The sequence below is a fragment of the Neodiprion lecontei genome, chromosome 5, assembly GCF_021901455.1.
Source record: "Neodiprion lecontei isolate iyNeoLeco1 chromosome 5, iyNeoLeco1.1, whole genome shotgun sequence".
NCBI lineage: Eukaryota > Metazoa > Arthropoda > Insecta > Hymenoptera > Diprionidae > Neodiprion > Neodiprion lecontei.
This window is the reverse complement of record NC_060264.1, coordinates 12,175,536-12,198,621: the sequence shown is the minus strand read 5'-3', so window position 1 is coordinate 12,198,621 and position 23,086 is coordinate 12,175,536.

Genomic DNA, 23,086 nt, shown 5'->3' with positions numbered 1-23,086 from the left:
TATTTTGCCTGCCTTAATCACCTTTGTTAGTTTTTTTTTTTTTTTTTTTTTTTGTTGAGTGTATTAAATGAACTGTGTTTGCGGGAGTTTGTGTTTTATTTTGTACGGTATTAAGTCTGCATCCACTAGGAGGCTGTCCTCCAGGGATTTAACTCCTAAGTTGGCGTAGAAGCTCTCGGCTTGATTTGTGATTATGTCGCGTACCATAGGTACGTCGGCTTCCTTGTGCAGATCTTCAATCTTAGTGGATTTTTCGGCTTTGAGAGCTAATCTCAAGCATTTGTTCTGGACTCTTTGCAGCGATTCCATTGTTGAGTTGGAAATAATTCCTCCCCACACTGGAGCCGCATAAATCAGTGCTGGTCTTATTATCATTTTGTAGATAATAAGCTTGTTTTTTGAGCTCATGGAGCTTCGTCTGCCCATTATGGGCATCAGAGCACCTATGGCTTTATTAACTTTGCTAATCGTTGTTTGAGTGTGTTTCCGAAAGTCGAGCTTTCGATCAAGTATCACTCCCAGGTACTTGACCGAATCGCTCAGCTTCACCGGCGTGTCAAATGCTTGAATGCACTTTGGATCTGATTCTTTCAATTTTTTGCTAAACAGAATTGCTTCTGTTTTGTCCTTGTTTAGTTTGGTTTTTGATTCCTCGTAGTAGGGCTCTAGCTGTTCTACGTGGTCCTCGATGTATTTTACAGCTTTTCGCTTTCTCCAGGAGTGAGCGTAAGAGGCTGTGTCATCGGCAAAAAGCGCAATTTTTGTGTTTTTGTTCTTTGGTATGTCATTGTTGAATATTATGTATAGGACTGGCCCGAGTATTGATCCTTGCGGTACTCCAGCAAATATTTCTTTGCTAGATGAGAATACATTTTCGACTTTAACTCTGAAAGTTCTTTTATCCAAGAAGCTTGCTGTTATTTTAGTGATGTGCTTTGGCATGTTCAAGTCATCCATCTTTTTTATGAGACCATCATGCCATACTGTGTCAAAAGCTTTTGCTGCGTCTAGGAAGAGCGCTGCAGTTGATCTATTTTGGTTAAAGTTATTTGTCACGTCAAAGACAACTCTTGCAAGTTGCTTGACTGTGCTTCTTTTTGGGCGAAACCCAAATTGATGATCTTCCAGTTTCGTTTCTATTTTGCCTTCTGTGTTTATTCTATTTAGAATAACTCTTTCTAGTGTTTTTCCAAGTGTTGGTAGCAAACTTATTGGTCTGTAGCTTGAAGCTGATTTTGTGTCTTTGCCGCCTCCTTTGTAAAAGGCAAGTATGATAGCTTCTTTCCAAATTTTTGGAAAGTAAGCTTTTTTCAGACATGCATTAAATATGTGCGTGAGCTGAATGTATGCTTTGTTGTTAAGATTTTTTAGTGCTATGTTCGGTATGTTGTAGTTTCCTGGAGCTTTGCCATTTTTGAACTTCTTCACGATTTGCTTTATTTCTCGGGGGCTAACCAGTTTAACCTCCTCTTCATCGTGATCTTCGTTTTTAATTGCATCAGCTATTTGCTCTACAATTTTATTCGATTCTGGATCTCCAAAATCTTTCGTGAGTTTGTGCACACTTTCAAAGTAATTTGCCAGTGTTTCTGCTTTTTCCTCGTTCGAAATCGCCACATCTTCTCCACTTTCAAGAGGTGGAATAGTGGTTGATTGCTGTTTTGTAAAATACTTTGTCATCTTCCACAAAGTATTATCTTTGGTGTTTAACTTCTCTAGTCTTTCTTGCCACTTTTTATTTTTCCACTTTGAAACTGCTTTGCGGATCTTGTTCGTGAGCTTATTCATCTCTTGTTTTAGGTCTCTTGTTCTGTGTTGTTGATATTGCCTTCTTACCTGATTTCTGTCCTCTATAAGCGCCTTAATGTGTTCGGGTAAAGAATGATTGTGTTGTTGTGATGGAGCAGGTGTGCTTGTTGTAAGGGCTTCTTGAATGTTTTTTGTCAGCAAATCTATTTCTTTGTCAATATCTTCTTGAGTGTGGATTTTGTTGTTGATTTTTATTTTCTCATGCAGAGAACTTCTAAACTTTGTCCAGTCAGTTTGTTTAAAGTTTAGTTTTGAGCTTGGCTCAAAGAATGTCATGTCTGGATCAGTGAGTTCCAATGTAAAAGGCAAGTGGTCTGAACTTAGTTCAGTGTGCACAGTTACTATTGGGATCTTTTTCGTATTCTTTACTAGCGCTAAATCTATTGTTGATTTGACTGCTTTTGTGGAATATGGGCAAGTAGTGACCGTTTGGGGATCTGCTACTCTCACCAGATGTTGATTGGCGAATTGAAATAGTGTATTACCATTCCTGTTGGCTCTTCGGCAGCTCCAAGCTCTATGTTTAGAGTTTAGGTCGCCTAGAGCTATCACTGATGGTGCAGTGTTAAAAACTGCATTCAAGTCATTTCTGTCTAATTTGCTCTGGGGTGGAGCATAGAGGCAGAAAATGCTAGGTCCGTTTTGAATTCGAATCCCAATAGATTCTAATGAGTTCGTTTTTGTGTTTAGAGGATGATGGGAAACAGACTCCTTGCAGATCAGCATGACACCTCCCCCGTGTCTATTGCGATCTTTTCTATGGATTTTGTAGCCCACCATGTTTAGTTTAATTTTATCGCTCAGCTTTGTTTCGCAAATAGCCATGATGTCTATTGCGTGATCCGTCATGAAGTTTTTTAATTCATCCCATTTTCCTGGGATGCTATTTGCGTTCCAATGGGCAATTTTTAATTTATCCATTATTCTGTTGAGATGAATGCCATGAACGTTAAGCGTGCTTTTCAAATTTTGAGCCGCCGTTTTGCAGCGGCAATAACAACTGCAGGCAAGGATCCGCACGGGCTCAACACGGAAACGTGGCAGGCTAGCGCAGCTTTTGCTGAGCGTATGAATAAAGTCATCGATTCATGCAATGCCTATGAGCTTTTGTGCCGAAATCCTGATAAGCGTCCGCTTGCCGACAAGAATCCCGAGATCGAGGAAACGCTGACAGAGTTCGTGAAGTTTTCTTCGGAATGGACGATTGCTGACCCAAGGAGAAAGGGGACGGCTGAAAATACTTCGCAACCACCGGTAATGAAAAAGGTGCCTTGTCTGAGAGGTCTGCCTCTGACAGTAAGAGCTATTCTACTTACGTATACGACGATAAAAGAGAAGTATCCCGGATTCGAGTTGGCAGCCGGACTGTGCAACCAAGATTCCGTCGAACACCTCTTCTCGAAATTTCGCCAGCGAGGTGGTCACAACCCAAATCCCACGGCTCGGATGGTTCGCTTGTCTCTGAGACACATCCTTTCTACCGGACACATCGGCAGCGGCAGCAGAGGAAATGTACAATGTCCTGACGCCGTTGCTTTGATAGAACCCTGCACGATGGTAGCTCGAGCTTTCGATACGCCAGAGAGTATGCCTGCGGATCCCACCAAACACGAATTCGACGAGGATACGGCAGAAGTTGAAAATGCTGTGGAAGCTCTGAGGCAAGAGCAGGAAACAGAAATGGCGAACACGGAGACGTCGAAAGAAACGAAGTTACCGAGCTACGAACTTTGTGCAATCAATTATTTTGCTGGTTGCGTAGCTCAGCGCAACCTGCGCAAATTTCCGTGCGATCGATGTCGTTTTGAAACCGTTAAAATTCCGATGGAAGCGTCATCGACGAATGAGGTGTATACTGAACTTCGGGAATATGAACATGCTGACGCTGATGCGCCATTGGTGTCATATCTGAGCCGGCCCACAGACAAGTTCGAAAGCATCGTCAGATCGCAACTCGAAGCTTTTTATCGATTGTGGAAGACGCACTGGGCTTGCGAAGGTCTTTTGATCAATCTTATAGATGATATTATATTACAGATACTGCCAGATTGTATCCTGACTGGTTTCACGAAGGTGATGAATGCCTTCAGCATCGCATAGAGCTTCTACGCTTTATGGTCAAAGTGAAGGTTTTCGCTCAGACTACATTCAACAATCGGGCAGTACGACAGTCCGTATCAGCTCGTACTATACACAAGCCGAACAGTGAGTTACAAAAAATTAAAGGTATTTAAATTGAATCGAAAGCTCTCAATGCGAAGATGTACCCTGACGTCAACCGGAGGCTCCATAGCTGCGCTCCATGACACTTTCTGTTGTGAAGACGTACCCGGGGAGGCTCAGTGAGTTGCGCTTAAGTATTCTCTTATTGAAGTCGCACCTGGCGATTGCCAGAGGCTCTATGAGCTGCGCTTCATGTATTTCCTTTTTTTTTTGGTTTGAAGTCGTACCTGGCGATTGCCAGAGGCTCGATGAGCTGCACTTCATGTATTTCTTTTCTTTGGTTTGAAGGCATACCTGGCGATTGCCAGTTGCTCTATGAGCTGCGCTTCATGTATTTCCTTTTTTGAAGTCGTACCTGGCAATTGCCAGAGGCTCTATGAGCTGCGCTTCATGTATTTCCTTTTTTTTGGTTTGAAGTCGTTCCTGGCAATTATCAGAGGCTCGATGAGCTGCACTTCATGTATTTCCTTTTTTTGAAGTCGTACCTGGCGATTGCCAGAGGCTCTATGAGCTGCGCTTCATGTATTTCCTTTTTTTTTGGTTTGAAGTCGTACCTGCCGATTGCCAGAGGCTCTATGAGCTGCGCTTCATGTATTTCCTTTTTTTTTGGTTTGAAGTCGTACCTGGCAATTAACAGAGGCTCTGCGAGCTGCGCTTCAACCCGTATATAAATTTTTTGGATGAATATCGGAAAATGGCATATAGCCCTAATGGCTAGCTAGTTTACATGCTATAATGATTTAACTGGCGAATCACTGGCTCTATACATAATGTTTCTATATTTAACCCAAAAATTTAAATACGGGAACGGGGGGTGGTGTTGATTGCCTTCTCGTGGTGCCCCCCGAAAACGAGTGCATTAATTTTTCTTGCTGAATACCAAGTTAAATGTTCATGCTTATTATCCTGTTTCAAGAATAGTTTGGAATATTATTAATTTCATTCCAATTATAGTGCACTCGGCTAAACAATCAACAAAAGTATGATTCACAGAATTCTTTCAACACTTTTCTTATTGACGTTCTGTGAAATCCAGACGTTATTCAGTCACAAAAATTTTAATAGTATATGTTCATGAGTGCTTCAATAGTTGGAAAAAACAAACTCTTACGGACATTCATCTGACAATTCTACATGCCTTTACCTTCACTTTGTTTCCTCCCCAAATCCCATTACGCCTTCATTAATGAGATCATGCTGACCACGCGTGTATTGAACAACTGTAGTATATTTTGATCTTTGCGGATTGATGTGATAATCCCCTCAAAATGTGTAGATTAAAAAATTAATATAAATGATGAATTAGTTTATTGTAATTAGTTGTTGCATGAAAAAAAATATGGTTATGAGTATAAATTTGACTAGTTTACTTGTTAATTTAGCAACGTCAATTTGCCAGCTATCAAGTGCATAACCTCGCCTCGAGACCGGAAGTCATGAGTCGTCACGGTAATTAATTCATGATTTTGTCCTCGAAGTTGCGGCTAGCTAACATTTTTATAATACTCATAACAAGAATAATGTTCATCGGATGCGTAGGTAATTTCACTTTTTTCCCAGCATTTACGCCCTCTTCAATTGGTTTCGAAAGTCACTGTCCATTTGCTGCCATGAAAAAGTCTAATTTTGAATAATTATTTTCTTGTTTAAATGTTCGGGAACCCGCCTGATCTTTTTGTACAGTCATTTTTGAATATTTCTCCAAAAATCAGATTTTTCTACAGGTTTCGAAGTACTGTGCATGATCTCATTAAACAATGATTGGATTCAAGATTTTCGGTGGGGAAACGGCTGAATGGGGGTAATATTATTAAACAGCTGAAAGAGAGTTTTTATACAATCGACCCGGTCTCCATTTTTTTTCTTCAGATTTTTTCTCATCCGGGTTACCAAATAACGAAACGGAAAAAAAAATGGAAAAAAATCTACACACTCTCGGAATTGTTTTTTTTATTTTTTTTTCTTTTCTCAGTTATCAAAAACACAAAAAAGGAAGCGGGATTAAGCAAGAATATGAAATAAAAAAAATGTAAGGAAAAAAAAAGTCGGTCCACTCTCACTTTCATTTATTGACTCTCTTCTGACTTACCCGTAATAAAAAAGGGGCGAGGATTAAGTAAAAAAAAGAGGCACCAAAAACGGGGAACAAATCGATTCACTCTCGTTATTTTATTGTTTCAATTATTTGTTCTCTTCTAAAAGAAAAAAATAAGTAAATAAAAAATAAAATAAAAAAATAAAAAGCGACCCAGGATCGAACCCGTGTTCCGCAATACCCCACCCTAATGTGGTATCCACTCAGCTGCGCTACAGCTACGTCCGTGTACGTCTGTTTGCTTGATATGTTTACGGAGCTTGCTCGGAATTCGTTGATGATTCTTTGGAAGATTCAGTTCGAGAAAAAAATAATTTCCCCCAACCACTTGCCCATTGCACATTTTGCATAAATGTTATCGAGCTGGCTTCGTATAGTTTTACATAGACTGCGTGTACAAATATTGGAGAACACCAGGCGTCACATATTTTCACATCAATAAAAAAATAATATTTATTAAAAAAAAAAAATAAGTATTCGGGCTGGGAATGGTTAATTATTTTGGTTCAGCGTCCGCTAATTGAATCCAAAATTTATCAAATCTGTAGATACTTTTATTTACTGACATTCATAATTGAAACAAGAAAAATCCCAATTCTTGCATTCCTGGAAACATCTGTGCGAGCGGGGACAAGGATGCGATTGGCAACCACTTGCTCGAGCGACCGAGTATATCTATATATACACGATTGTGGGCCACCTTCGGTGCATGGCCGCCTAGGTGTCAGGTCGGAAATGGGCCACCTTCGGTGCGTGGCCGCCTAGGTGTCACGTCGACGCTCCAATCTAGCTGGTATCACGAAAAGCCGAGCGTTGGAGATCTCCCTACTCATCTCTGTTTGAAGAGTATCCCGGGGAAGGCGATTGTGATATGTTTTTATATTTTGACCTATTCTCTTTTCGTTGTAATTTTCTGAGTCTACCGCTTATGGAATTGTTATTGTCCTAGATATCCGCCGTGCCCATTTTGTTTATACAATTTATTTGTCATTTTCTTTTATATGTATACGCTTCTTTTAATCGGTTTTAAGTTTATAGATGCATGTCATTAGGTCATACCGAACATCCGAAATTCCGGTTTGAATAAAAAAAAAAAAAACAATAAAAAGTAAATTGATCGCGGATGATTTTGTTAATTGCGAGAGGCTCCTCAGTTGGAGTTGAATCCTGGCCGGAGCAAACCGCGATAACGAATAAGACCGTTGCAACATCAACTCGTACGATTTATCAGCTTTTTCAGTTTACTGTCCAGGTTGCCTATCATTGGGGGCTCTTTTGACAGAGGCATACGCAGGGTGCCTCTCGGTCAAAGTTACCGAGTGGAGAGTGACGCCTCATTGTTCACTTCCACCGGCTTTGTGTATAGGCAGTGGCCGGCTGCCTATAGTATCAAGGTGATCATGCAGTCACACGATGGCTTACCGCAACTCAAAACCGTGGACCATGACTCATATGATTAGTCCTTGCTGATAGGAAGGCTGCGTCGATCTTCAGAACGATGGCTTTAACAATCTGGACGAGTGGTTTGGAGAAGTCGGTAAGTCGGAAGATGGCAGGCTACGGTCTGCCCTGTATGCCATCCTTACGTCATCCGATAAAGCGGGCAGCTGGTTTCTCCTTGAGAAGTGGTGCCCTCGACTGTCGGCAGGACTTCACATCTCTGTACGCCGGTAGTCTAGGCGATACGAGAGGTTCGGATGGATGCTACCCCAAGTGTTTAGAAGTGCACCAAGGTAGCCTATGTAGTCTTATTGGACCGTCGGTAGGCGAATTCATCGAGAGCTGGAAACGGTAGTTATCGATAGCTGTTGATCCCGCGGTGTTCGGGATCGTTGTCGCTCAAGTACCTTGTTAGAGTGCGTCGGAGCGCGAAATACAGAATTTACAAAGAAAGAATCAGTTAAAAGTAGTAATTGCCTATTTTGTATCGAGTTCGGTTGGAGTACCCCGCTAGGGACGCGTTTCCTAGAGATTTCCTTCAGTTGTGTGCCCTTGTGACGGGTGGCTCTAAAACACCACGTCACAATATGGATCTTTGTGCGTGATGAGCGTGTGATGAGTATATTGCGTAATATAACATTGACGTAAGATCTGGCCTATACATACATGTACCGATTTCATCATCGTAAAATATTACAACTGATACACGAATGCTATCGAAGTAGCGTTTGAAAATTAAAGTCTGATGTTATGGGACGGGTTGCACCTGACTATTAATTGTACGAAAACTACAACTCATTCCATAGATTTATTAGAAAGAAAGCGATGTTTTAGACGGTTACTTGAGTTGAACGCTGAATATAAATAGAATGTCACTTACCTTACGATGGTTTTGGTGATTCGGGCTGTGGGCGGCTCTGTGTGCTCAGCGGGAAGTTGAAGGTGTCTTTTGTTTCTTAATTTATAAGATTGATTAAATGAATTTTAGTAAAGCCAGATTTATGGTAGCACAAAAAATGAAGAATATAATGTTTATATGAACGATAGCAAAAGGTCAAATTAAAGAATTTAGTTAATTTTAATTTTAAGATATACCAATAAGGGTTTAAATATGGACGAGAGATTTTATATAATTAAAATAGTCGAGCAAAACTGAACGAATTGAAAATGTGGTATGTACGCACAGAACTTGAAGTGTTTTCTTCAAACTCAAAAGCTGAAGTAGGAAAGTGTTGAACGTAAGACCCGAAGTTCTGAAGAGAAGTGAAGAAAAACTGTTGAACAGGGTTTTCTCCCAGAATTTGAAAATTAACCGGAAGAAACACCAATCAAAAGAATGAAATATATTTTGTAATTTCTGATTGACGAGAATATATAAACCGGAACAGCCCCTTGATTGGTTCTCAATCGGTTTCCAGAAGGTGGGACCACCAGCGAAAAGAAAAAATATTTCGTGCATTCTGATTTGTTAATATTTTGCGCGCCCCGGGGCCCAGGAGAGTGGGACAGCTTCGCCCACCATCGCTCCGCCCACGGGTGCAGGTAAAAACCCCTCATCCCTTGTCATGCTTACTAAATAATCTATGTCATATTGCAGTTTTTTATATACTTGCCACTTTTATAGATGGTTTATTGCTCTGCATGTGCGCCTCAGATGTCTAACCCTCGAAAATACCTTCCGGCATTTTCGGGCATTAATTTTAGCATTTAGAAAGTAATCAAAGGGATCCACATAGCATTCACATACAGGCGGCTTACTTACAATTAGTTTTAAGAAAAGGAAACTTAAAAATGAACCGTGCAAGCAGTTAATGAAAAATGGAATAAAATCATATGATGATTAATGTTTAGGGGCAGAGGGCATCGAGGATGAGACAGTCAACTTTTTCCAAATTGCCAAAGACATAAAGACGTGAGTTTACGTGGTAATTTATAAATCATTTCATCATGTATTGGGTTATTTGAACAATTACATCAGAATATATGAGTACTTGCATATCCAGCTGTTCTTCAACTTTTGAACTAATTCAATTTCCGGTATTCGAATATTTTATTTATTTATTTATTTTTACTGCCAGTTCCCGCCATACCCGTTAAAGTATGTCCCCAGAGGTCTGCGTAGATCTGTGTGGGGCTAGGGAAGAGATGGATTAGTGACCATCATTATGCGGCTGCGGCCCTCTTAAGATGTTCAGTAGAAACACCCGCCATCGCACAAGGGACAAGGGAAACTGCAGTAAACCTTGCCCAGATCTAGCCGGACCGAGTTCAAACCTCAACCCACCAATTCAGCGACTGAACGACGTGACCCGTCTTACAATTTTTACGATCTGCCGCTCAGGTCCTCATTGTTAGTCTGGGAATTTGAAGCCAGGTCCTCCCGTTCCGTAGTCTCGCATGCTACGCACTACGCTACTACGGTCGGAATAGGTATAATAAATCTTAAAAATAATTGAACATGGTAAGACTAGTTGTGTAAAGTTTCTTATAAACAATGGTATACTATTTTCTCAATAATATTCGTCTTAAGTTGCCTTAAAGATAAATATTATGTTAATCTTCATCAATTTTTATCATCACTTTTTGCAATTATTATTTCGATTCAGCTATTTGAGTGCGAGGATTCTTAAAATTAGTACCCTTTGGATATCTGATGCAAGAAGTCTTCAATAAGACAAATTTCTGAATTCCCGAAGATGTCTCAAACATGTTATCTTTCTGACATCACTTTGAAGAAGTCTTCAATTACGTCGTTTCATGACGCATTTGAGTTATTTCTAAGCTCTTTATTTGTTTTTTCATACATTACTTTGAGAAGTCGAACTCCCAACCGAGAATACGTTAAGATCTCTGCATGATACCTCACTGCCGTCTGGGAGAGAACAGGTCGTAAGACCTTCGGGAAATTCCAAGAGTATTCTACTTCCAACTATCCATTCATCTTTTCTGAGACAAGATTCTGACGTTAGCATATCATCAGCAATAGGTTGAAAATCGTTTGTTTCAATTTTTTGATTATTTTGCAGACCTTCGCCCATATTGGAGAATGATGTGGGAAACCGTCCGTCTCGAAAATCACAGCCTTTCTCTAGAAATTACTCGTTGATAAACTAATGTGGTTCGAAATTATGAGGAACTGCGAAACTTGCTTCGAAAAACCAAGTCCCCAGAAGATTTAAAATAAATGGGTACGATCTTGGGATCAAATGAAGCTATCAGACGAAGCAGAATATTTGAAAGAATGAAAGAAAAATGTACACCATCTAGTTCATTGAGATTTTAGTAAAAAGTACTGCGCGTGCAAAATACTTAACTCCTTCGGAGGATATGTTCATATTGAAAGAATAGCGAAAATCGATCCAGAAATAATCGAATAGGGCTGGTATATACCATAAAACAGTTACTTTATGTACACTCGGCCGCGCTCCCCGATCCGATACACGCGACCATCACTCGAGATGCGCCGCATAGAGAAGTGGGTAGGTTTCCATAGGATTCACTCACAAACAGTCTGGCCGCTGCCATGCAGTATTTTACTATTGTCGCCTTGAGGCTAGCTTTTTTGAGGCGTTTAGCAAATCACAGGCCCAGCCATGAGCGGCTACCTCACCCCACTCACTACACGTGGTCCGGCAAACGCACCGGCCTGCAGCCCGCTGCTTGCAGATTTATTACACAATTACGTAATACAATGTAACTGTATCGGGCTATTCTTCAGCTTCAAACTGAGAATTACGATTGACTGCATGAATTTTTAATTGCACTAATATGATTAACATTTTAAAAAAATTCCTTATTTTAGTTTTTGAATTAAAAAATTGAAAGTAATTGTAATTATGGGAATATGTTTACGACCAACTCGTGAATCCCGACTAACTTTGGCCCTGGCTCACGCGTGGGCCCGCAAACTCATGCGTCCGCCCCTGAGCTTAATTTCCAGCCACGCGCCGCCGCGAGCGTCAACCACTACGTCACGCGCGCCGCTAACGCCACCCAAGCAGCCAAGCGCGCGTCCAGCAATCGGCTCACCGAGTTTCCCGCTATCAAGTTTGAGCCGTGGCTGGGATATGAAACCAACGAAATCGTGCATCGGCATAACAGTTTCGGTCTCATTGAATCTTGAGATACCTACTACAGCCCATGTCTCACCGATTCTTGGACTATCTACTACAATCCAGTTCTGCAGCCACACAGTCACTTCAGTATGCCCTACTTCACCAGAAGCAAGTAGTTTTTGAACACTGCATGACTGGCACCTCCACTCAGATACCAGCCTTACTCAATCGAAGCGACCTGCTTCCACAACTCACCAGCTCCCTGGGTTACTCCATCCGGTGGAGATCTCGCCACGGCCCCTGACAAGGCCACCCCAGTGTTTTGCTATCACTGTGGGACGTAAGACGAGCAAGATTCCCCTTACCGAGATACAGCCGCGACATTCTACCTTTGCTGTCTCCATTGAAGGAGTCACCAGCCATATACAACACGGTGGCCACCCAAACAACCACACAGTCAGACAGCGAGTGAGCGTCCTCGCAGCCCATGAATCAACCAGAAAATTTTCGTCCTCCTACACTACCAAGTTCACCTGAGAGCCGCTACACGCCACCACCTGTCACTACACCGATTTGCAGCTACACGTCTTTGCTGCAGCCTCCACCACGCCCCCACAGGCGAACAACCATCGTTCCTTTCATTACTCGGAAGCCAAAACCTTAATTTTGTTGTATATATGTATATATAATGAATGAATAAACAAGCAAACGTCTAAATACAAAATTCTACAAGTCTCATCTTTGACTTCAGCAGCGACCAGCTCCCTTCATGCGGCTCGGTCGAAACGCTAGCCACATTCAGCACAGAATATGTTCATTAAAAAGGAAGAATTAATTCTAAATTAAATTTTTTTAATAACGCATCCAAATAAAGAACTGATTTTTTATTCAATGTTTGAAATCAACAGCTCACAATGAAAACAAGTTCCCATTAGAATTTTTCGAATTCAAAAATATAAAATAATTCCGAAAAATGGAAATAGTTCCTACTTCAATTTCTTGGTGTACAAAAAAAAAATCACTCATCAAATTTTTTGAATCAAGAAATAAAAAATAATTCAGAATTGATACTTTGCTTCTACATTCAGGAAGGCACTGGCTTGCCTATCAACACTAATCTGTAGTTCCTACACTTTGGAAAATTTGGTGTCAAAATCAACACCATTTTAACACCACGCGTAGTCCCGAAAAGTCCCCTTGGTGTGCATGCTTGGTGTTAACGAACGATGTTGAAAGTTTGGTGTTCCGAAGTAACTCCGATTGCAGTAATTCCCGAATCTTGACACCGTTAGAATAACACTAGAGTATTGACGCCCAGAAAATTATGACACCATGAAAATCAGCACCAACGAATTTGCACACTACGAAGTAACAACATCGAAATTGATACCACAAGAATTCACACCACTGAAGTAGCTCCTTGCGAATAAGCACCAGCGGATTAACACCCTGACAATAACACCAAAAAACTGACACCCAGTTGATAACACCAGAAAATTGAGATCCGCAATGTAACACCATAGAACTTACACCCTGAGAACAACTCCAGAAAGTTGACACCGAGGTAAGAACACCAGAAAATTGGCAAACCGATTATTTTTTCTTATATGAATATAATGAAGAGAGAAAAAAAATCTCATTGGTGTAGATGATCAATTATTTATTTGTGGTATGCTAACGTTTCAGTCCATGCAAAAGTCAATATTCATCAGAGCGTCTAAACAAAGAGACCTTTGCCTCGACCGAAACGTTCGCACATCACAAATAAATAATTGATCATCTACACCCATGAGGTTTTCTTTCTCCTTGCATTACATTCTATGATCAAAAAATATTACACATATGAATATAGGTAGATGCATACATAATATACACGAGGTAGGGTTTAAAAATAAATTACAGTGATTCATAAGATAATCCAAGTCCGTGTCAGGAATTCAGACGTTCCTTCCACCACTCGCCTTTCCCTTCACTATCTCACCTCCTCTCTTCGCCTCTTGTATACCTTGACAATTTTAACCTCGAACCCACGTATATACCCTGAGATCTTGACAGATTTAACCTCGAACCCACGTATTGTAACGGGTACGGTTTATCTTAGGCCAAAACCTATGAGATGAACCCGTTAATGTGTGTTCTTTGTCAAGTTTTAATCGATTTATAAGGAACCCCCTCTGATGGGTAAAAAGCAGGATCAGCTTATCAGACCCAAAAACCCTGAACAGTAGAAGTATACGGACTTAGGTATCACCAAAGCCGCCTTGATACGTGGACAGGCACCTCCGCCCGTTGCTCTCTTCAGTAATACAAGGGCTTGTAGGCCGTTGCTTCCAACTAGAGACAAGTGAGAGAGGCGTATGTCACCTCGTCGGAGATACGGGTTTCCCAGTACTCCCTTCTAATTGTGAACTCGGAATAAAAAGAGTCGCCTGCCTAATTTCTGTTATGGTTTACTGTCCCCAAACACCTTCAATCTTTCAGACCAGGAATTACCTTGGCTGGCTGTTGGTTTACTTCCCCTTTCCTCTTCAAGGTGAAATTTTGTGTTGAAGTAATATGTTTGACAGCGAGACAGACGAGAGCATGTTCTAGATAACATATGAGTTTTAATAGCGAAAATTCGAATACAATGATTATCGTCAGTAAACGATGGAATCGTTTTACAAAATTAACCGTAGAGAACAAAAATGAAATTGAAGAAATAATAATACAATCAGAATTCGTCGATTCTGCTCCTAAATTTCTCTACAGCTCAAACGTTGAATACGCGGCTCTTTTCAATATTTCCTCTAGAGGTCCCGGGCTATCGTGGACTCGAATTTTTATACTCTTTTCAAATCTCGGACTAAGCTCTATGCTAGAATTTCCTCTCCAAACCTAGTGAAGTTAAATTCTATAACGCTCTCTAGATGAGAAACGTTTCGTTACAATGTGATGCAGTTCGGCGCTTTGCTGGTCAACTGGTACCTGCTTTTCGTGGTCCTCCAATTTTATAATCTTCCAGGGCTGTGGTCAGGTTAGCTGGTCGACGTCATTTCCCTATTCGTGTGTCCTGTTATGGGTCATCGTCTCGGTATGCGTTGGTCAGCGTCCGTCGTCTTTGTTTATCATTTTGGATGCTAGCAAGTCACGGTCAATGTTGATGGTGATCTCGATCAGCTGTCCTGATCGAGCTGATCATTCGTTGCCATGATTTGTGTATGTCACGGGCATTGTTACCATTATGCGTTCTTGAACAGCTGTCCGTTATAGTAGATACCCTCAGATCTTCACAGATTTAGCCTTGAACCCGCGTATATGCCCTTATACCTTGACAGATTTAACCTCGAACTCATAGCCTTATATACCTAGTATACCTAGTATATATATGTAAGTTTGTGGCCTGTTTACCCAAACTTATCCATGAAAAACATCAAACACGCTGAACGGGTTACGGAAAGGATAACCAAGAGTGACCATCGCGAAGTCATCGCCTCGGGAGAGAGGGGAGTGATTGACAGGCGCTCGAGACATCCACTAGCGTCATAGTGAATGCTCTGTAAAACATATTGTAAATTATATTGTAAATTATTCTTTTCATCACTGTTAACTAAGCCTACAATCCCGATCGTCAAAACCGACATTGTTGTTGATTTAGGTGACTATAAGTGTTATAATTATTTTTGTTATTATTTATGTAATTATTTGTGATTGGTGTTAATATAATGTTTTAGTATCGTTTCTACATCAACCCAAGTCGTTGAGACTCAGGAATTATTATTTCCGCAACCCTTTTAAAAATCAACAACAAAATGGAGAAGATCAAGTTCAAATTCCAGTTCGCCGCAGAAGCCTGGGATGCCAAGACGACCGTCATCAAGGTTAAATCCATCCAAGTATTGGAACAGGAACAAATTTTTTCTTTCGAACAAAAAGATCAACCAATTTCGAACCATGCTGAGCTGGCCAAATTACCAGTGGTCAAAGGAATTATCAAAAGTCTGGATAAAAGAGGGAAGCAGAGAAAAGCTATCGTCTCACTGGACGCGCATCTGCAAAGGTTATACTTCGATGAGGAGGGTAATGTAGTGTTCAACGATTATTACCTGGAGGAAATAGAAACCCCCCAACCCACTCCAAACTCATCCAGCTTAACAGTTCCGGCACGTGAAACCCCGATCCAATTAATTTCAAAGGGCATTTTATTAGAAAAATTTTCAAACAGAAATCAGAACGCAAAATCATGGCTCACCTTATTTGTGCTTGAATGTGAAAGATTTAAAGTGGAAGAAAATCAATTCCCCGAGGTTCTGAAACTAGTTTTAGAAGGACCAGCCATAGACTGGTTTACATCAATTTTTAAAACTTATGGTATGACGAAACCTTGGAGCTTTTGGGAAAGTTCCTTTCTTGAAACATTCAGGGAAAAATCGTGGTCAGAGGTCGAATACGCTTACTCTTTTCGTTGGATAAGTGGACCATATTTATATTTTGCATTAAAAAAGAGAAACCTATTAATAGATGCAGATCCAGAATTAGGCGTCAGTTCACAAATAAATTTTATCGTTATTGCCCTGCCAAAATTTGTTCGATCACACCTTCATAAATGTGAATTGAAAACAATAGAAAATTTAATGTCTAGTCTGAGTCAACTTCAACCAATATCAAACAATAACAGCTCACGTATAGAAGTAAATAAGCAAAATCGAAAGTTCGATCCATGTCGTATTTGCGAGAAAGCCGGTTATAAGAATAGATTCCATCCAGAGGAAATTTGCAGAAATGCAAGATCAGCGATTATCAAATCTGCCGAATCAAAAAACTAGATAGCCTCCCACTCATAAGACTACATGTTACCGTAAATTGTAATGAAAAGGCAGTTGCTCTTTACGATTCAGCAGCCAATGTGTCCCTGATTAATTATACATTTTACAAAAAATTAAAAATGAATATCCCTATGAGTGGGGGCTCAACAATAAGAACAATGGGCGGCGTAGCAAGTACGAATGGAAGGGTATTTTTGAACTTAAAGATATTTGAAATAGAAAAAGTAGCGCCATTCCTAATAATGAAAAATGATTTATTTAAAGAAGATCTGTTGCTTGGCTTGGATTGTATAAAATCATTCCGATTGCGTCAAAACGAAAATCTTGAAATTTCTCAAAATATAAGTTCGAACCAAAGTTTTGATTGCGTTAAAATAAACTATGCTTCAAGCAATAACGATAATAACGAAGATAGTCTGAATGGTGTGTTAAATAAATTCGATTCAGTCTTCGCCAAGGAAAAGTTCGATATAGGTACAGTCAGAAACTTCGAAGCAAGAATAAAATTAACGGAAAATAAGTACATATCGAGAAAACCATATAAGTGCTCTATTCCCGATAAAATAGAAATAGAATTTCAAATAAAGAAATTATTGGAATTAGGATTGATCGAGGAGTCGTATAGTCCATATGCCTCACCAGTGACCTTAGTACACAAGAAAGATGAAGACAAAAAATCGCGACTATGTATTGATTATCGCAAACTAAATAAACTCATAGTACCAGAAGGTTACCCCTTTCCTAGAATTGATGATCTGACTGCTCGTGTTGGGAGGTGTGTTTACTTCTCGAAGTTAGATATCAACTCAGCCTTCTGGTCAATACCATTACGTGCGAAAGATAAATATAAAACGGCTTTCGTCACACACCACGGTCACTGGCAATGGGCGTGCCTTCCTTTTGGTTCACAATCGGCTCCAGGAATATTCCAACGAATACTTTCAACCATAATTAGAAACAACAATTGAGACACCTTTGCAATTAATTATATCGATGATATTCTGATATTTTCGAAAAATTACGATGAACACGTACAACATATTTAACAAACATTGGAAGTTTTACATGAGCAAGGCTTGAAATTAAACACGAATAAATGCAGTTTTGCTAAAAAAGAAGTTACGTATCTAGGACACACAATATCAAACAATAGTGTAAAACCGATTAATGACAATTTAATAGCGATCAAAAACTTTCCGATTCCGAAAACAAAAAAACAAGTTAGACAATTCCTGGGGAAAGTCAATTTTTATCTGAAATATATTCCTGGATCCTCAATTATCTTGGATCCATTGCACAATCTCTTGCGAAAAAATGTGCAGTTCGATTGGTCCGCTAGATGTCAAAACAATTTTGATAAGGTTAAGGGTTGTTTATGTGAAGCACCAATTCTTGCAATATTTGACCCCACTAAACCAATTTTCATATATACAGATGCTAGTATAGAAGGCGTGGGTGCAATACTAAAACAACCTCAAGAAGATAACACACTTAAACCGGTCTTCTATTTTTCGCGAAAGTTGTCAGAATCTCAAAAAATAAAAAGAGCTATATTTATTGAATGTTTAGCAATCAAAGAGGCGATTCTATATTGGCAATATCACTTAATAGGACAAAAATTTAAAATATTCACAGATCATGAACCTTCACGTAATTTCAACATAAAAAATTGCAAAGATACAGAACTTTTACAAATATTAAATTACATTTTACAATTTACATTTGATATCGAAAATAATCCCGGCATAAATAACTCAGAGGCTGATTGCTTATCAAGAAACCCGGTTCTATCAGAAAACAAAAATGATAAAGGTTCTAAAATACAAATCGTCAACTTCATAACTATGCAAAACATCTTACAGAACCAAAAAGAATTAAAGTGGGACAAACATTGTAGTAAAGAAAATGATATTATATACAAAACCTTGAACAAAAGGAAAAAGATCTGGTTAACTGAAGAATATGGTATTGCAGTCCTTGAAAACTTACATGGGTCACAAGGTCACATTGGAACTGAACAGATGACACTTACGATTACACCAATATTTTATTTTAAAAATATGCACAAACATATTAAAATGATCTGCAGATCATGCGAAACTTGTATCAAAAATAAAACAAGATTTGGAAACTTTAAGGCGCCATTGTCGCAGTTAGGTCCTGCGTCCAAGCCGTTAGAAATAGTTTCATTAGATACAGTAGGCGGTTTCACGGGAAATAAATCTCAAAAAAAGTACATGCACTTAATGGTAGAACAATTAACTCGATATGCATTTATGTCCACTTCAAAAACACAAATAGCAAAAGATTTTATAAACCTAGTCCAAATAATGTAAAAGAGAGGTAAAATTCAAACAGTTCTGACAGACCAATATCCTGGGATAAATTCCAAAGAATTCAAGAAATATTTGAAAGAAAAAAATATAACACTGATTTTCACAGCGGTAGATTGTCCGTTTTCCAATGGACAAAACGAGCGTACAAATCAAACATTAGTAAACAGAATTCGCTGTAAACTTTACGAAAACCAAAATAAATCATGGACAACAATTGCCGAACAATGCATAAGTGAATATAACAATACAGTACATAGCTCTACAGGTTTTTCACCAAACTATTTGCTCTCGGGAATGGACAGGTCAATAATTCCAAAGGAATTAAATGAAAACACAAAAGAAAATTTAGATGTCAATAGAGCAAAAGCACTAGAAAATTCCATAAATTTGCATAACAGGAATAAATTATACTACGACACTCACACAAATGCAATAGAATATAACGAAAATGACTTGGTGTATATACAAAATGGGAATAAATCAAATAAGAAAAAATTAGATCCCGTCCGAACTGGACCATTGAAAATTACAAAAAAAATATCTAAATCCATTTATGAAATTGATATCGGTACAAGAAATAAAGATGTAAATATTTTTCACAAAAGCAAAATGGTCCCATATTCACAACCCGTCCCAGATCCTAACCAATCCTCTCCGGGAAGGGGGGATGTAAGTTTGTGGCCTGTTTACCCAAACTTATCCATGAAAAACAACAAACACGCTGAACGGGTTACGGAAAGGATAACCAAGAGTGACCATCGCGGAGTCATCGCCTCGGGAGAGAGGGGAGTGATTGACAGGCGCTCGAGACATCCACTAGCGTCATAGTGAATGCTCTGTAAAATATTGTAACGTTTTAGGCGTTACGTTAATAAAATATGGATCCGCAAGTTTACTTAATAAGTCGAAGAAATCAAGAGCGTGAATAACAAGCCAAAATCAAAGGCGAAATTAAAATGTTGTGAAAAGCTTTTAATGCGTAATACGTGTTTCTCTTTTAAAGTCTGAAACAAGACTGTTTTTACAATAATATCGGTTGGCGCAGCAACCTTATTCTTTTTAAAGACATAAGAGGTTTATAAACGTCTTTTATCTATGCTGACTACTAGATCATTAAAGAGGGGGCAAAACGGGTGATTTCACCCTTTGTAACACTACTCCCCCCCAAGGAAAAGAGTCGTCCCGACTCGGGAAAGATAAAACAATTATAAAAGTATTCTAGTAGTCAGTGCTCAAAGGTGAGTTGGAGCTGTGGCTCTAAAAATTTAAGAACTCCCTTTTTTACTATCTGGCATTTGCCCACAGTCTCAAGGTAAACCACAGAAAACCTTGAGCAGATAGTTGAGCATTAAATAATCTCAAAAATTTATGTGCCATGTTTTATAAAGGTTAGTGTTATTAAGTGTTATGTGGTTTCATGAATTCAAAGTTATCCGCAACGGCCCAGATTGATGTCGGGAAGAAATTCAATCTTCTTCATGAAGGATCCCTTCGAAACAGGTTCGGATGAAAACATCGAACCGGGAACCGACAATTCCAGGACCAAATAAGACGAAAACAGACTTCTCTTCATATGAAATAAGGAAATCGTGGGGTGACTTCTTTAGGAATAGTTCACCCTAGAGTTTTGGAAGGACAAATGTGAGTGATGGTATAACAATTCAAATTCACTAAGTGAATTTGGGAGAATACTTGAATAAAAATAAATTGAATATGTATTCAAAAGAAAAGAAACGATCTTATCTGAATTATTTCTGCGTCCTTCTTCAAAATAAAACCACCAGTCATCCTCAGGAATCGGGGAAAAATTGGATGGGAAAAGGCTGTGTCAAGTAACCTGAAAAAGTACTCACAAAAACTGACACTTAAGATTAATAAAATGTGAAAATCAAGCAATCGCTCATCGACCTCGAAAAATAATCGTGGCTCTTTTCACTTTATTAAACCAAAGCCTATCCGACACAAAACTCGATTCTGAAGAAGAAATTTCTAGAAGGAAACAAAACCCTCAGGAAAACAAAAGATCTCTTGAAAACAAACAACCTCTCATTGAAAACATCGTTGTTGCTCTCCGGCCGGCACCGACGCCGACCGGGGCGTTTCCCCCACATTTCCTAAAATATTCCCTCCAAACTCCAATTTCCTAAAATATAAATTTGTCTGGCACTTGGTCGACAAAGTGCCAGCCAACTCCTGCACTCCTTCCCCCAGTACACTTCGTGCGAAGAGCGGCAGCCAACCGCAAGCCCGAAGAAGGTACTTGACCAGGACTCAACTCTAATCGACACGACAACGGTCCTTGGAGCTACGCTAAAATCCGGCTCGTTCTCAACGATAATAAATGTAAGCTCTTTGAAAAATTTATTAATCAAAAGAAATAATTCATTCTAATTTAAAAGATCCAAATGAAAAGAGCAAACCCATCTTAAAATCACTCTCTCCTATTTATAGAGCAACGCTTGAAGCAACATTGGATTCAACGTAGTAAAATCGAGCCGACCAAAACCCGATTTCGTCTAAGCGTCATCACGCCTTGAACCTACAAAATGGAGACCAGCCACGCAAAATATTGATTGCTAGAAAATGAATTTTAAAAACATAACCTTTCGCAATCTTCATATTTTTCAATAAAGAAAATCTATTTTATCATTTTTTATATCTTTTACTTAATTAAGTGTATCTCTTAATAAAGCAATTATAAGTTAACTATATACTATCCGCATGTTAAGGAAATACAAAAATCTTTAAAAACTTGATCGGCCGTAGCTTCTGCATTGATAACTAAAACAGGAGCCGATAAAGAAGAAAAGGTTTGCTTTACTAGCCAATCTTCATGAACCTCATGGATAGTTCTGAGTAGCTCTAAAGAAATACTCGATTCTTCCTCACGAGAACGGGAACTAACTCGAGCAAAAGAAGTTTCTGGGGAAACTCGCAAATAAACAATCAAATCTACCCTGAGCTCAGACGAGCGAATGAGAAGATCAAAATTTTTTGTCAATAAATGAGATTCGAAGTCGCGAAAATTACCTAACCTTCGACGAGCTTCTACAAAACAATTGCTACTGAATATCGATCTTTCCATCACCTTTACAGGCAATGAAGTCGTCTGCAGATGTCTACCTAACATAACCATTTGAGCGAAATGCTGAAAATAATAGCAATAACGATCTGGGTTCTGATACATTAAATCTAAAAGATTAATTCCAGCTACATTTCGATATTCTTCAAGAGGTTCTAAAAGTGTACAGACCTGGCGATCTGCTAAAAACCTCCTGGTGAAAGTTGTTTTTCCGCATCCGATATTTCCTTCTATAATAATCGTAAGCGGTCGAGTTTTACTCAAACGAATTCCGAAAGGTAAATTCTTCTCCCAATCGATGACCGACTGTAAAGAAGGCCAAATCGATCACAGTCGTCAAGGGTGTTCGTTTGAAGATCTAACCTCAAAGGATGTTCCTGGTCTTGGAGAGACTGTTCCGGGTTGATCCTCTTCAAAAGGAGCAAGACGATCCAAGTGAACCACTTTCTGACGCGAATGAAGAGATCTTCGGATTCTATAAACAACATCATTTATCCGGTTAACCACTAAGTAAGGGCCTTCCCAATTTTTTTGTAGTTTTGGACATCGTCCTTTCTGTCTTCGAGGTTGAAAAAGTCAAACAGAATCTCCAGGATTAAATTTTAAATCTCTGGCTCGAATATCATAACGAGTTTTTAATTTATCTGAAGCCATAGAAATTCTATTCCTAGCACAATGATGAATTTCTTCTAAACGTTGTTGTAATAAAAAGGCATAATCTGTTTGATGCTGTCTTTGCACAGGAACAGGGCCTTTCTCTAAATCTGACGGAAGTCGAAGATTTGTTCCAGTAAGCATGAGGGCTGGCGTCTGCTTCGTCGTCTCATGAATCGCAGATCTGTAAGATAAGAGGAAGAAAGGGATCCAGGAGTCCCAGTCTCTCTGATTCTGTTCTACGAAGGACGACAAATATTGTAGCAAAGTCCGATTCAGACGCTCTATCATGCCGTCAGATTGTGGATGCAAAGGAGTTGTACGAGTTTTTCTAACCCCTAAAATCTGAGTAACCTCTTTCATTAAGGTTGACTCAAAATTTCGGCCTTGATCAGTATGAAGTTCTAGAGGAACTCCGTGTCTACAAATAAATTCTTTAACGAATGCCTGTGCTACAGTAGAGGCTTCTTGATCAGCGAGAGGGACCACTTCAGGCCACTTAGTAAAATAATCAGCAATAACCAAAGCATATTTATTTCCAGAATGGGTTATCGGGAGAGGTCCAAAAATATCCATCGCTATTCTTT